Genomic DNA, 12570 nt, shown 5'->3' with positions numbered 1-12570 from the left:
GGACGGGACCAGGGTAAGATCAAATGTGCACAACATTTGAGAAATGAGTCCCCTGGTCTTCTCAGCAAAATAAGTTTCCAACAATGTCGTACTCAGCTTCTGCATGCTAATGTTCTTATTAATGGGATGTATCATGCTTTATTTATTTTATCGATATTTAGAAAATAGGACAGGAATGTTTAAAAAAAAAAAAAAAAAAACTTTCAGTTTAGTAAGAAGTTTCCCACACTGATTTTGTTTTCATTGCTGTTTAATACAAGCAGCTGGACAATTGTGTACATTTAATGTCAAATGTTGTGGTTTGTCGTGTATCAGGAGTCAGTGAGTGGATTAAGCAAGATGTGGAAGAGGTCATTTTCTGGATATCACATATTTAAAAGAATGAAAGACAAACTCTGTAGAGTACAGCATTTTTTTCTCCATCATCATGGGCTCATTGTCTATAAATAAAGAGTGGAAATGCTTGAAGTTTCATGTATTTATCATGAAGGACATTTGCAATACAATACAAAGAAAGCATTTTTACATTTGCTGTGTTGCAGGAAAGTGGAGTAGGTAGCGTATTTTAACATCTGAATGCATTATATTTGTTGTTCATAATTTATTATATACTGTATATTAAGAACATAAACCAAGCAAGGGTCCAAGTGAACATAGGTTCTTCATGATGACCCCTTTAAAATACGTGTTCTTAACGTTATTAAAGCACTTCAGTGTTCAGTAGTTATTTTCCACACACAGAAGGGTTAGATGTTTAAAAGAGCTGCTGTACTATACCGTTGTGGAAGAGACCGTGTTGATAGCTGTAGAAAGGACAGAAGCTCCACTTAGAACTTTAATGTATGAAAATGTCATTATTGTATGTAACAGTAGTATGAGCTCACCCCCAGCACCTCCAGGGCAAAGTGCAGACAGTTATACGTCAAGAGATTATACTTTTTTTTCGACTTCATTGCCTTCTTAACTCTGTCCGCGAAGCCCTTGGGGATGGGATTTTTCAAACGAAGAACGACGTATGGTAGATTACAGATGTAGTTATTCACATGTGCTTTGCTCACTCCACCGTCCACTCCACCTGATGATGATGATGATGAGCAACTGACCAATACTGCAGTGCTTTGCTCTGATGCGGCTAAGTGGTGGAAATGAACGATAAATCAAACACAAACATATGCATCTTTTTAAACAAAAGACATATTTCAAAAGATTTTTGTCACGTGTCACCTCCTGGAAAATGTACCTAATGCAGATATTACAGATACAGTTGTAAGAAAAGCCTGCAGCCAGAGGTTAACCCTTAAGGCCACTATTAACTCCGCAAGAACAGAGAAAAAGGTTCTCGCTCCCAGGGCTGGTTTGGGAGTTCTCGCAGCTCGTTCTCGACATGTCGTCTGAGCTGAACGTTTTTCCTGCGGGTGTCCAAAAACTATTTTGTGATTGGTCAGAAATGTAAAGGGGGCGGGGTTAATGCAGAGAACCGGAGATGTTGGGCACCTGCTTTTCTCGTGAAGTATGGGATGTCCTGGTCAGAACGAACTTTGTTCTTGTTCTCTCCACCTCGAGAAAACGAACACATTTCTTTGTTCTTGCAGAGTATGCACCAAGCTTTAGCAATTACCTGGATTTCTGTAGAGATTAGAAGTCAGAGTTTAAATAACTGGAACAGCAGAAACAGTGTGGGATTAATTAACTATAGACAAACGGGAACAAAGCTGACAGAAGAAAGTTAAAGTAATGCATTAGAAGTTAGGGGTCAAGAGCTGTGCTTGTCTAAAATTGTAAGTGATTGAGATCGGACTACATTTTATGAGTAATAAATGCAGAAATCCAGGGAATGTTAAAGTTCACAAACTTTCTTTCAACTGTAAGCTCAGTTAACCTTGCCATATATGAAGCTTTATACTGTACATGGTAATATGGTCAAATGCATAACCTTTACTTGTATACCCAAGTGAGTTAGTTTGGTTACACTAGTATTTCAGAATGTTAAAGTGTATTTCTTGCCTGCAAAAAACTCAATGACTTCTTCGTTTCCGCAGTAAACCCCAGCATGATAAAATAGGCAGACACCCTCTCTCTTGTTCCTCAAAATGAGATCGCCTTCTCTTAGCTTTGATATTTCTCGATCAGGAATGTCACCCTCGGCCTTCATAATCTGGTTAAAATTCTCGTGGGTGCCAGATATCAGGAGGTCAAACTCGCCCTGGGTTATCATCATGCCTAGAGAAAAATAGCCGGAACACTTTAAAGCTCTTATGTATTAATCAGTGATGGGAATAACGGCGTTAGAGATAAACGGCGTTACTAACGGAATTATTTTTTTCAGTAACGAGTAATCAAACGAATTACTGTTTCTCCCGTTACAACGCCGTTAGCGTTACTGAGGGAAAAAAATGTGGCGTTAGTCGCGTTACTATAATTGAGCTCACTGAAGCGGTTTTCATCCGAACAGGCTCTCTGTCAGTCGGACCTGCAACGTGTGTGTGTGTGTGTGTGTGTGTGTGCGCGCGCGCACCAGCCATGCGTGTTGGGGGTGGGTGCGGTGGTACACATAACTGATGATGATTGGTGGGTGGGAGACAAGGTTGAAGTTGATAGGTTAAGTTCACACCTATTTTTTTCACGGTCTATGGTTCACACACACACACACACACACACACACACACACACTTATGACGCACACGCATATGCACATTCAGCGATGGTCCAACGACTTCAAAGGTAGCTTTCGCAAACTGGAAGTATAAGCGCTACTTTTCCTTCGTTGAGGTGAAAGGTAAGAATATTTATGTAACATGCAACTTACGCCCAGGAAGAAAGAGTCTCTCCACGCCGGTGGCAAGTGATTCTGAAGCGCCTCACATCATCATATGCCACAAAATTAGTGGCTAAAAACCCAGGTGATAACGTGAGCTCCACTACCAAAGGAAAGTATAGTACTGATAATATTTACACAATATTTATTTACACTATAGGCCTACTGATAATATTTACAATAATGCATTGAATTTGATAGGTGTCTCTCACATTGTCCCACAGCAACATTACAATAGTGTACATTAATGTACAATGTTTTATAATAATAATTTATTCTATTTAGTGTCTAATTCATTCATTTAACATATCTAATATTGGGGGCATCAAAGTTATTTGACATATTTGAACATTTGGGGAAAAAAAAGTAACGCAGTAATTACTTTCCCTGGTAATTAGTTACTTTTATAATGATGTAACTCAGTTACTAACTCAGTTACTATTTGTAAGAAGTAACTAGTAACTATAACTAATTACTTTTTTAAAGTAACGTGCCCAACACTGGTATTAATGCATTCAATCTTTTCATAAATAATTGTAAACAAAGTTCAAATGAACTCATCAGTACTTCATAACACATTCATACCACATATATACAACTATTTGTAATTAAATATTTAACTACAGTGTATTGGATCATTAGTATTAACCTCATTTGTCCAAATGTAGAGCTACAGAAAAAAATGAAGACAAAAATATTAGGACACAGTAAGTTAACAATAAAACTATTCAAACATCCAAATTTACATCTAATAAGTATCAATAACTTCTACTTACCGATGTGATTGTTATGAAGAGTGTGTCAGTCGGTAAAAGAAAGCTGTTTTTGGGACTACAGCGTATTATATAACTGCCATGTGTTCTCTGTGGGTGTTATTACATCCGGCGTTAGAATTGACTTTTTTAGCCAAAAAGGTGCAGTCATATGATTACCTTAAACCAATCACCAGAACCAATCACAGTGAAGAAGGCTTGAGTAACATTGATTTTCAATCAACTGTAGAAACATAAATGTACTTGCATCTTTCTGTTCAGGAGACTCGTTTGGTTGTTGTGACCAGAGATTTAAACTTCGTTTTCAGCAAAGAGCAGCTTGGGAGTGGTGTCCGGTATATATGCTGCGCAGCTGAGGAATAGAAGAGCTAAAGATTCTGCGCTCAAGAGATCCCAGCAGAGGCAGTGATAGTGTTGGAAGACTATAGAGCCGTTCTCGGGCTGAGGCTGCTATACGATAGTATTAAGGATCCTGCAGAGACCGGCGAACACCTGAGAAGGATGGTGAGAGTGTATAGATGCTAAAGACCTGTGTGCTCATGTGTGTTTGAGTAAACGCTAGTGATCGTAGCTTCTTGACGGGACGCCGTCTCCTTTATTGTTAACTTAATGTGTTCTGCTATATTTGTCTTCATATTTTTCTGTAGCTCTACATTTGGACAAATGAGGTTAATACTAATGATTACGGTCATTTCTTAGTTCATGTTCTAGATGACTAACTCTTAGACTTTGGTTAGACGTCTTAGATTTTCACTAACAGCCCAAATTCTGCCTTGTTCTAGCCTAGAGACTGTGTTTGGACGCTGTTAGGACGCAAGATTGCTTGCTGGGCAGTGTCACGTGACCCTTCAGAAATCATTCTGATATGCTGACTTGATACTCAATGTTGGAAGTAAACAATAGAAATCTTTTCAAACTATCACGTGCTATCAATTGAACATAAAAAGCTAGATAAAGTATTAATTGCTGATTAAAGTATTAATTTTCTTTCAAAAAAACAAAATGACTGACCCCAAACTTTTGAGCGGTAGGGGATATCGTTGCAGATTTCTAGTGTGGATTTTCTCACTCGTATTACTCTTGTAGTCTGAGTAGCAAAGCTCTTAAAAAGGAAGTTTAATATAACCTTACACACACAATGTTATTTTTCACCAGGCATGATGGCAACCCGGTACGAGTCTGAGCTCCTGACATCTGGCTCCAACAAGGACTTTGAACTGGTTATGGAGGGCAAGGGTGACATTCCTGATTGTGAAATATCAAAGCTGAGAGAAGGTGATCTCATTTTGAGGAACATGAACGCGAGTGGCAGCCCATCTTCTGCTGGGATTTACTGCGGAAACGAAGAAGTCATTTCATTCACAGGCAAGAAATACACTCAAACACACTGAAAATGCTGGTATAACCAAACTAACGCACTTGAACAGAGTAAATGTTGTTTTTCTTGCAGCCCCTTCAGATACAAAATGGTATGAAAAAATCCCAAAGCTCCTTTTGCCACAGCAGAGTGCCAGTGTGAGTAAAGAAAGTGTGACACATTTCCTGAATGGAAAGCCGTATAAAGTTTCCCGCTTGAAGTCCAGCATACCGAGAGATTTCTCGAATTTAGTGAAGTCAGAGATGAAATATAAGGAGGAATATAATTTCGGCACAAACAACTAACAGCAGTGCAAAGTACCCGACCTTCTTGGTGTCCCTGGGAGGGGTGCTGGAGAGTGCTCCGACTGGGGACTCCGTCGTTCTACTGGGGGACTTCAACGCCCACGTGGGCAATGACAGTGAAACCTGGAGGGGCGTGATTGGGAGGAACGGCCCCCCTGATCTGAACCCGAGTGGTGTTCAGTTATTGGACTTCTGTGCTAGTTACAGTTTGTCCATAACGAACACCATGTTCAAGCATAAGGGTGTCCATCAGTGCACATGGCACCAGGACACCCTAGGTCGTAGGTCAATGATCGACTTCGTGGTCGTTTCATCTGACCTGCGGCCGTATGTCTTGGACACTCGGGTGAAGAGAGGGGCGGAGCTGTCAACTGATCACCACCTGGTGGTGAGTTGGATCCGATGGCAGGGGAGGAAGCTGGATAGACTCGGTAGACCCAAACGTACTGTGAGGGTCTGCTGGGAACGTTTGGCCGAGTCTCCTGTCAGAGAGATCTTCAACTCCTGTCTCCGGCAGATCTTCGACCGGATCCCGAGGGAGGCTGGAGATATTGAGTCCGAGTGGACCATGTTCTCCACCTCCATTGTCAAAGCGGCTGCTCGGAGCTGTGGACGCAAGGTCTCCGGTGCCTGTCGAGGCGGCAATCCCCGAACCCGGTGGTGGACACCGGAAGTAAGGGATGCCGTCAAGCTGAAGAAGGAGTCCTATCGGGCCTGGCTGGCTTGTGGGACTCCTGAGGCAGCTGACAGGTACCGGCAGGCTAAACGGACTGCAGCCCGGGTGGTTGTGGAGGCAAAAACTCGGGCCTGGGAGGAGTTCGGTGAGGCCATGGAAAAGGACTATCGGCTGGCCTCGAAGAGATTCTGGCAAACCGTCCGGCGCCTCAGGAGGGGGAAGCAGTGCCCTACCAACGCTGTTTACAGTGGTGATGGGCGGCTGTTGACCTCAACTGGGGATGTTGTCGGACGGTGGAAGGAATACTTCGAGGATCTCCTCAATCCCGCCGTCATGTCTTCCATTGAGGAAGCAGAGGCTGGGGGCTCAGAGGAGGACTCGTTCATCACCCAAGCTGAAGTCACCGAGGTGGTCAAGAAACTCCTCGGTGGCAAGGCACCGGGGGTGGATGAGATCCGCCCTGAGTACCTCAAGTCTCTGGATGTTGTGGGGCTGTCTTGGCTGACACGCCTCTGCAGCATCGCGTGGCGGTCGGGGACAGTGCCTCTGGGATGGCAGACCGGGGTGGTGGTTCCTCTTTTTAAAAAGGGGGACCGGAGGGTGTGTTCCAACTATAGGGGGATCACACTTCTCAGCCTCCCCGGGAAAGTCTATGCCAGGGTACTGGAGAGGAGAATTTGGCCGATAGTGGAACCTCGGATTCAGGAGGAACAGTGTGGTTTTCGTCCTGGTCGTGGAACACTGGACCAGCTCGGTTCATGGGAGTTTGCCCAACCAGTCCACATTTGTTTTGTGGATTTGGAGAAGGCATTCGACTGTGTCCCTCGCGGCGTCCTGTGGAGGGTGCTGGGGGAATATGGGGTCCGGGGTCCTTTACTGAGGGCTGTCCGGTCCCTGTATGACCGAAGCAGGAGTTTGGTCCGCATTGCCGGCAGTAAGTCAGACTTGTTCCCGGTGCATGTTGGACTCCGGCAGGGCTGCCCTTTGTCGCCGGTTCTGTTCATAATTTTTATGGACAGAATTTCTAGGCGCAGCCAAGGGCCGAAGGGTGTCAGGTTTGGGGACCACACGGTTTCGTCTCTGCTCTTTGCGGATGACGTTGTCGTGTTGGCCCCTTCTAACCAGGACCTTCAGCATGCATTGGGACGGTTTGCAGCCGAGTGTGAAGCGGCTGGGATGGGGATCAGCACCTCCAAATCCGAGGCCATGGTCCTCAGTCGGAAAAGGGTGGCTTGCCCACTTCAGGTTGGTGGAGAGTTCCTGCCCCAAGTGGAGGAGTTCAAGTATCTAGGGGTCTTGTTCACGAGTGAGGGGAGGATGGAACGGGAGATTGACAGACGGATCGGTGCAGCTTCTGCAGTAATGCGGTCGATGTACCAGTCTGTCGTGGTGAAGAAAGAGCTAAGCCGTAAGGCGAAGCTCTCGATTTACCGGTCAATCTACGTTCCTACTCTCACCTATGGTCATGAGCTTTGGGTCATGACCGAAAGGACAAGATCCCGGATACAGGCGGCCGAAATGAGCTTTCTCCGCAGGGTGGCTGGGCGCTCCCTTAGAGATAGGGTGAGAAGCTCAGTCATTCGGGAGGAACTCGGAGTAGAGCCGCTGCTCCTCCACATCGAGAGGGGTCAGCTGAGGTGGCTCGGGCATCTGTTCCGGATGCCTCCTGAACGCCTTCCCGGGAAGGTGTTTCGGGCATGTCCAACCGGGAGGAGGCCCCGGGGAAGACCAAGGACACGCTGGAGGGACTATGTCTCCCGGCTGGCCTTGGAACGCCTCGGTGTCCCCCCGGAAGAGCTAGAGGAAGTGTCTAGGGAGAGGGAAGTCTGGGCATCTCTGCTTAGACTGCTGCCCCCGCGACCCGGCCCCGGATAAGCGGAAGAAGATGGATAGATGGATGGATGGAGTTAATGCAAAAACTGCCTTATGTGAAGTTTACATATTTGCACACAATGTGTTATTTGAGTGTTGATTATTATACCTAAAAATAAATAGCAACTGAATTTAGGCTAATAGTTTGGGCTCTGTTGTGAACCTTTAATATTAATGTGCAAGTAAGGGCTCCCTATATAGTTTACAGCAATATCTTCAATAAACTTTTAGATATAATTTAATTCATTCAAGGACACACTGCATGAAAAAAGGTGTATCCGGACCAGGATACTCCTGTATACACTGCTGAAATTCGGAAGAATCCAGGAGTATACTGGCCGGATAGGTCAAATTCCATGGATCCGTATATGTCCGTATTCATCCGAAATGGTACCAAATCGGATGTATGTTGTGGCCGTATACTCCCATGCTACAGCCATTTGTTGCCATGGCAAATAATCCCATCAAGTTTTTCCCAGGAGACATTTTCACACCTCTAAAATGCTTTGCCTTCCATCCCCTATTGGTCCTTCATCTCAAACTGGATTGGTTGTTTTTTTAAAACCACTCCCAAAACCCAGACTGCTATTGGAGGACAGGCCGCATTGAAAACCCAGTCAAGTGACTTTATTGGTTACTTCTAAGGCTAAGGGTGGGCTAGGTTTTGTAGCATAGGGACTTGATTGGTTATAGGCCAGCTATGCAGATTTTGCTCATTAATATATAAATATAAAAAAGAATCCCCTCTCCCTCCCAAAAGAAAAATACGCACAAAACAATTTGAGAAAGTCTGAAATATTTATTAAAAAGGTGTAAAAAAAAACAAACATTCTTAACAGCATTATAAACGAACATTAAAACAATGGTGAAACAAAAACAAGTGAACTAAATGTATTTAAAAGGGATGAAAATGTAAAGGAACAAATGTAAAAATATAAACAGTCCAAAGAACACAAATATACGTTAAAATGAATTGGTAAAGAAACAAAAAGGGAAAAAAAATTAACAAAATGCATTTAAAAGACAGATGTAAAGGAATAAAATACACAGTGAACATAAAAAGGAAAAGAATAAATATACAAATTAAACAATATAAAATGAGAACAATAAATTTATAAGACAAAAAAAAGTGTATATAAAATACATATAAATATTCCAAGTAAACAATATAACCAAATAAAAAGAACAAAGAGCATTATAAACATACATTAAAATGAATGGGGGAAAAGATAAGTGAACAAAATGTATCTAAAGGAAGGCGACGTAAGAGGAACAACAATACAAAACGTGGAGATCAAAAGCAACATGGACATCTAAAAAGGAACAAACATACAAAGTATACAATATAAAACGAGACAAAGAAATCTATAAATTAAAAAGTGTATATAAAATATATGTAAATGTTCTATATATGGGAACCAATAAAAGTATAAGTATATAAACATAGGAATAAAGAAAATATAAAATGGAACAATTGAATTTTAAAATTATAAAATAATTGTGACCAACTCTAACACAATGTTGTTTGAGTTTTGAACATTTTTTCAAACTGGCATGATGGGCTGGTGATGTGATGCGTAGCATGGGTCAGTCTAGTCTGATTTGTAGTAGCTAGCCAAACCATCCACACTGGCCTTCCATCAACAACAGCAGCATCTTCATCAGGTCTATAGTTGCGGTCTTCCACAGGTTCTGTGTTGGTTTGTGCAACCCTGGACCTGGTCTCCAGCAACTGCAAAACATGACAGTGAATTAACCACTAAAACTCAGAGAGTGGTATAGTAACATTCTGGAGGGAAAAAGCTTAACCGGTTTCTTAACTTACCCGTCTCTTTCTCTGACGGTTCTGTGTGATGTTCTTCATAGTGTTTCTTTTCTGGGCCTTTTCAGACTGAGCCAAAGAATACTTCCTCAGCAAAGTCTCACAAAATAAAATACATCTTGCGACCTGCCAAATAATACATTAATAATATATAGTTAATGCCAATAAAAGTAAGTAAAACAATTCCAGGGTATCTGCAGGTTTCACCAAGTCAAATTTAAGACCTTTTCAAGACCATTATGAATTAAATTTAAGACCTATATCACGCAATTAAAAAAAAAAAACGTACAAAAGGAAATGCAGAATCACAAAATTACTTGCAAAATTAAGTAAGTATTAGTAATCTTGCACTTCCTCATAGCTCAATCCCACCAGGATTAATATACAAACACACTACCCGTCAAAAGTCTGAGAACGGAAAGATTTTTTAATATTTTTACATTCTGCTCACCAATGCTGCATTTATGTTATTAAAAATACAAAAAGCTGTAATATTGTGACAGTTCTGTTGTGACTGTTTTCTATGTGAATATATAGTAAAGTGTCATTTATTCCTGAATTTATATTCCTGATCAAAGCTGAATTTATCATCATTACTCCAGTCTTCAGTGTCACATGATCCTTCACTAAATCACTAATCATTCTCATATGAGGATCTGATGATCAACAAACATTTATGATTATTATCAGTGGTGAACACAGTTGTGTAAAACATATTTTTTGGATTCTTTGATGGATAAAAAATAAATAAATAAAAAAATAAAAAAAAAGATTTCTGAAGGATTATGTGACTCTAAAGTCTGGAGCAATGATGCTGAAAATTCAGCTTTGAATCACAGAAATAAATTCTATTTTAAGATATATATTTAAATATAAAATAGTTATTTTAAATTGTAAAAAAAAACATACACATACACATTTTTTGTGAGATCAAAATTACTGATTTTGTGATGGTCATTTTCAGAAATGTGCATGTTTTTTGTCACATTTACCATATCATTATATTAGATGCACAATAGTCACACATGGCAATAAAACAAACAAACTGCATGAATCTTGTTTGACAACAGGACAAATAAATACAACTTAAATATACAGATACAAACAGTGCTTTAAGTTTAGGTAGGCTACTGTTTGTTTTTCCCCGTTGTTGTTGTTTGATTAATACTAACGACACAGGCAGGAGCGGGTATAAACTAGGTTATATTCGGTTGCTTTCATGTTAAGACCTACCGTAATGAGCCCATAGATATGGATATCTATAAATGAGCCTAGATTCGGTTCACTCGCGCGAGCGCTGACCGGCGGCAAACGCGTGCAGAATCCGTGGCCAGTCTGACATCAGTCCATGTGTCAGTAGCGAATGAGTTCGGGGTTTCCATCGCTTTTTAAACTCTTTGTTTAGTGCTATCGGGCATATCAAACTTTTATTTGGTCATTATACGAGATGGCAGGTGAGAAAGATTCGCCTTTGCTTTCACGATCGCGTGAACTGGAAGAACTGGAGAACTGAAGCTGAAGAATAAAATCCGTTTGATGTGTCTGTGGTACAATCCGGAAGAGACCCGCGCCAATAACACGAAAGCTGATTGGCTGCTATATAAGATGCATGTTGGTCTCTCACTAGAGAAAAAACGAACAACACACACACACACACACACTAAAACATTGCGGGAGCATTTCAATGAGCAATGGAGTAGCGTTACATGGACGTAGGAAAATTAAGACCTGTTTAAAATTATTTAAGACCTAGAACTCAATACTTAAGCGAATTTAAGACTTTTAAGGCCTTAAAATTTTGATTTTGAATTTAAAGACATTTAAGACTTTTTAAGGTCCCGCGGGTACCCTGAATTCAATTAAAATGTATTTGTATAGCGCTTTTCACAATATTCAGGGTTTTTCCTGGGTCAAAAATGGTCTTCGGTGGTGGCTGACAGACATGGTCATCCATACACACACACACACACACGGTAAAAAAAAAATACCCTACCCACTTGATCTGCAAGCGCAATACTGACAATAAATTTGAAATAAATTCAAAGAAAGTTTGTAACTTTTGCTTATCTTATTTTGATACCTTGATGTTTGTTTTTGTTCCTCATTTTTACACTATTTACTGATAATTGTTTTGGTATATAATCATATCAATATTAAAAAAATAGCATTAAAAAAATGAACAAATAGCCTAATTTTCTGCCATATACAATTTTCTGCCATATACAATCAGCTAGCTAACAACAACTTTGTTCTGGGTTCACCTCACTCCAGTCTAAACTAAATGATTTTAGGCTATTTATTTTACTACACATTGTCCACATAAATAAGCTGAAAGACTGTTGATAATTAAAAATAATTCTTACTATCCACTCTTGCTAAATTGGGTAAGCACACTTGTGTTCTCATTTCAGGTGTTGTTCTGAGTAAATTATTAAACTGATTCGTGAGTTCAGTGTTGGACTGATCAGTTCTAACCAGTCGTTAAAATGATTCAGTTCAAAGGAGTCATTAGGTCGCGAATCGGACATTAGCAGACGCGTTGTGTGTGAATCCCGTCTTTAGAAAATCGCGAAAGATTTGTCAACACACAGAAAACACTTCATAACCGGATAGGATTTGTTTCCTGTTTATTTAAAGTATGCTTTATGTCAGCTGGTCAGAGAATTAGTCAATGTTTTTTGAGCACATTTCACACCCAGCGGTAATTAAAGCAAGACGTCTGATAGCGCCACGTGCAACATGGATTCGGCCTTCCGACCTTTTGATTTTGATTAACGTAATATGTGAAACATTAGAAAGCTAAGAATGCTTATTTTGAAGACAGAGAGCGTGCGAGTGGGGTAGGAGCTCACTGATCGTTCTCTCTGTCACTCAGTTAACTCAAGTGCAGCAGTCATTATAAGATTACCTTTTACACATTCAGGGTCAACATCTGTAATAGTTCTTCAGG

The 12570-nt window shown here is 40.9% G+C and overlaps 1 long non-coding RNA gene across 1 annotated transcript; it reads right to left on the bottom strand.

The window, feature by feature from the left end:
- Positions 1–8580: 8580 nt before the first annotated feature.
- LOC307128033 lies at positions 8581–11187 on the bottom strand. The gene is made up of 3 exons (XR_013816724.1): positions 10854–11187; positions 9624–9746; positions 8581–9530 (listed from the first exon to the last, which is right to left on the bottom strand). It is a non-coding gene; the product is annotated as an uncharacterized lncRNA (long non-coding RNA).
- Between the last annotated feature and the right edge of the window lie 1383 nt (positions 11188–12570).

Source organism: Gobio gobio, assembly GCF_949357685.1.
Source record: "Gobio gobio genome assembly, chromosome: 1".
Lineage (NCBI taxonomy): Eukaryota > Metazoa > Chordata > Actinopteri > Cypriniformes > Gobionidae > Gobio > Gobio gobio.
Note: the sequence above shows the minus strand (reverse complement) of the source record. Positions and strands in the feature narration are given on the sequence as shown.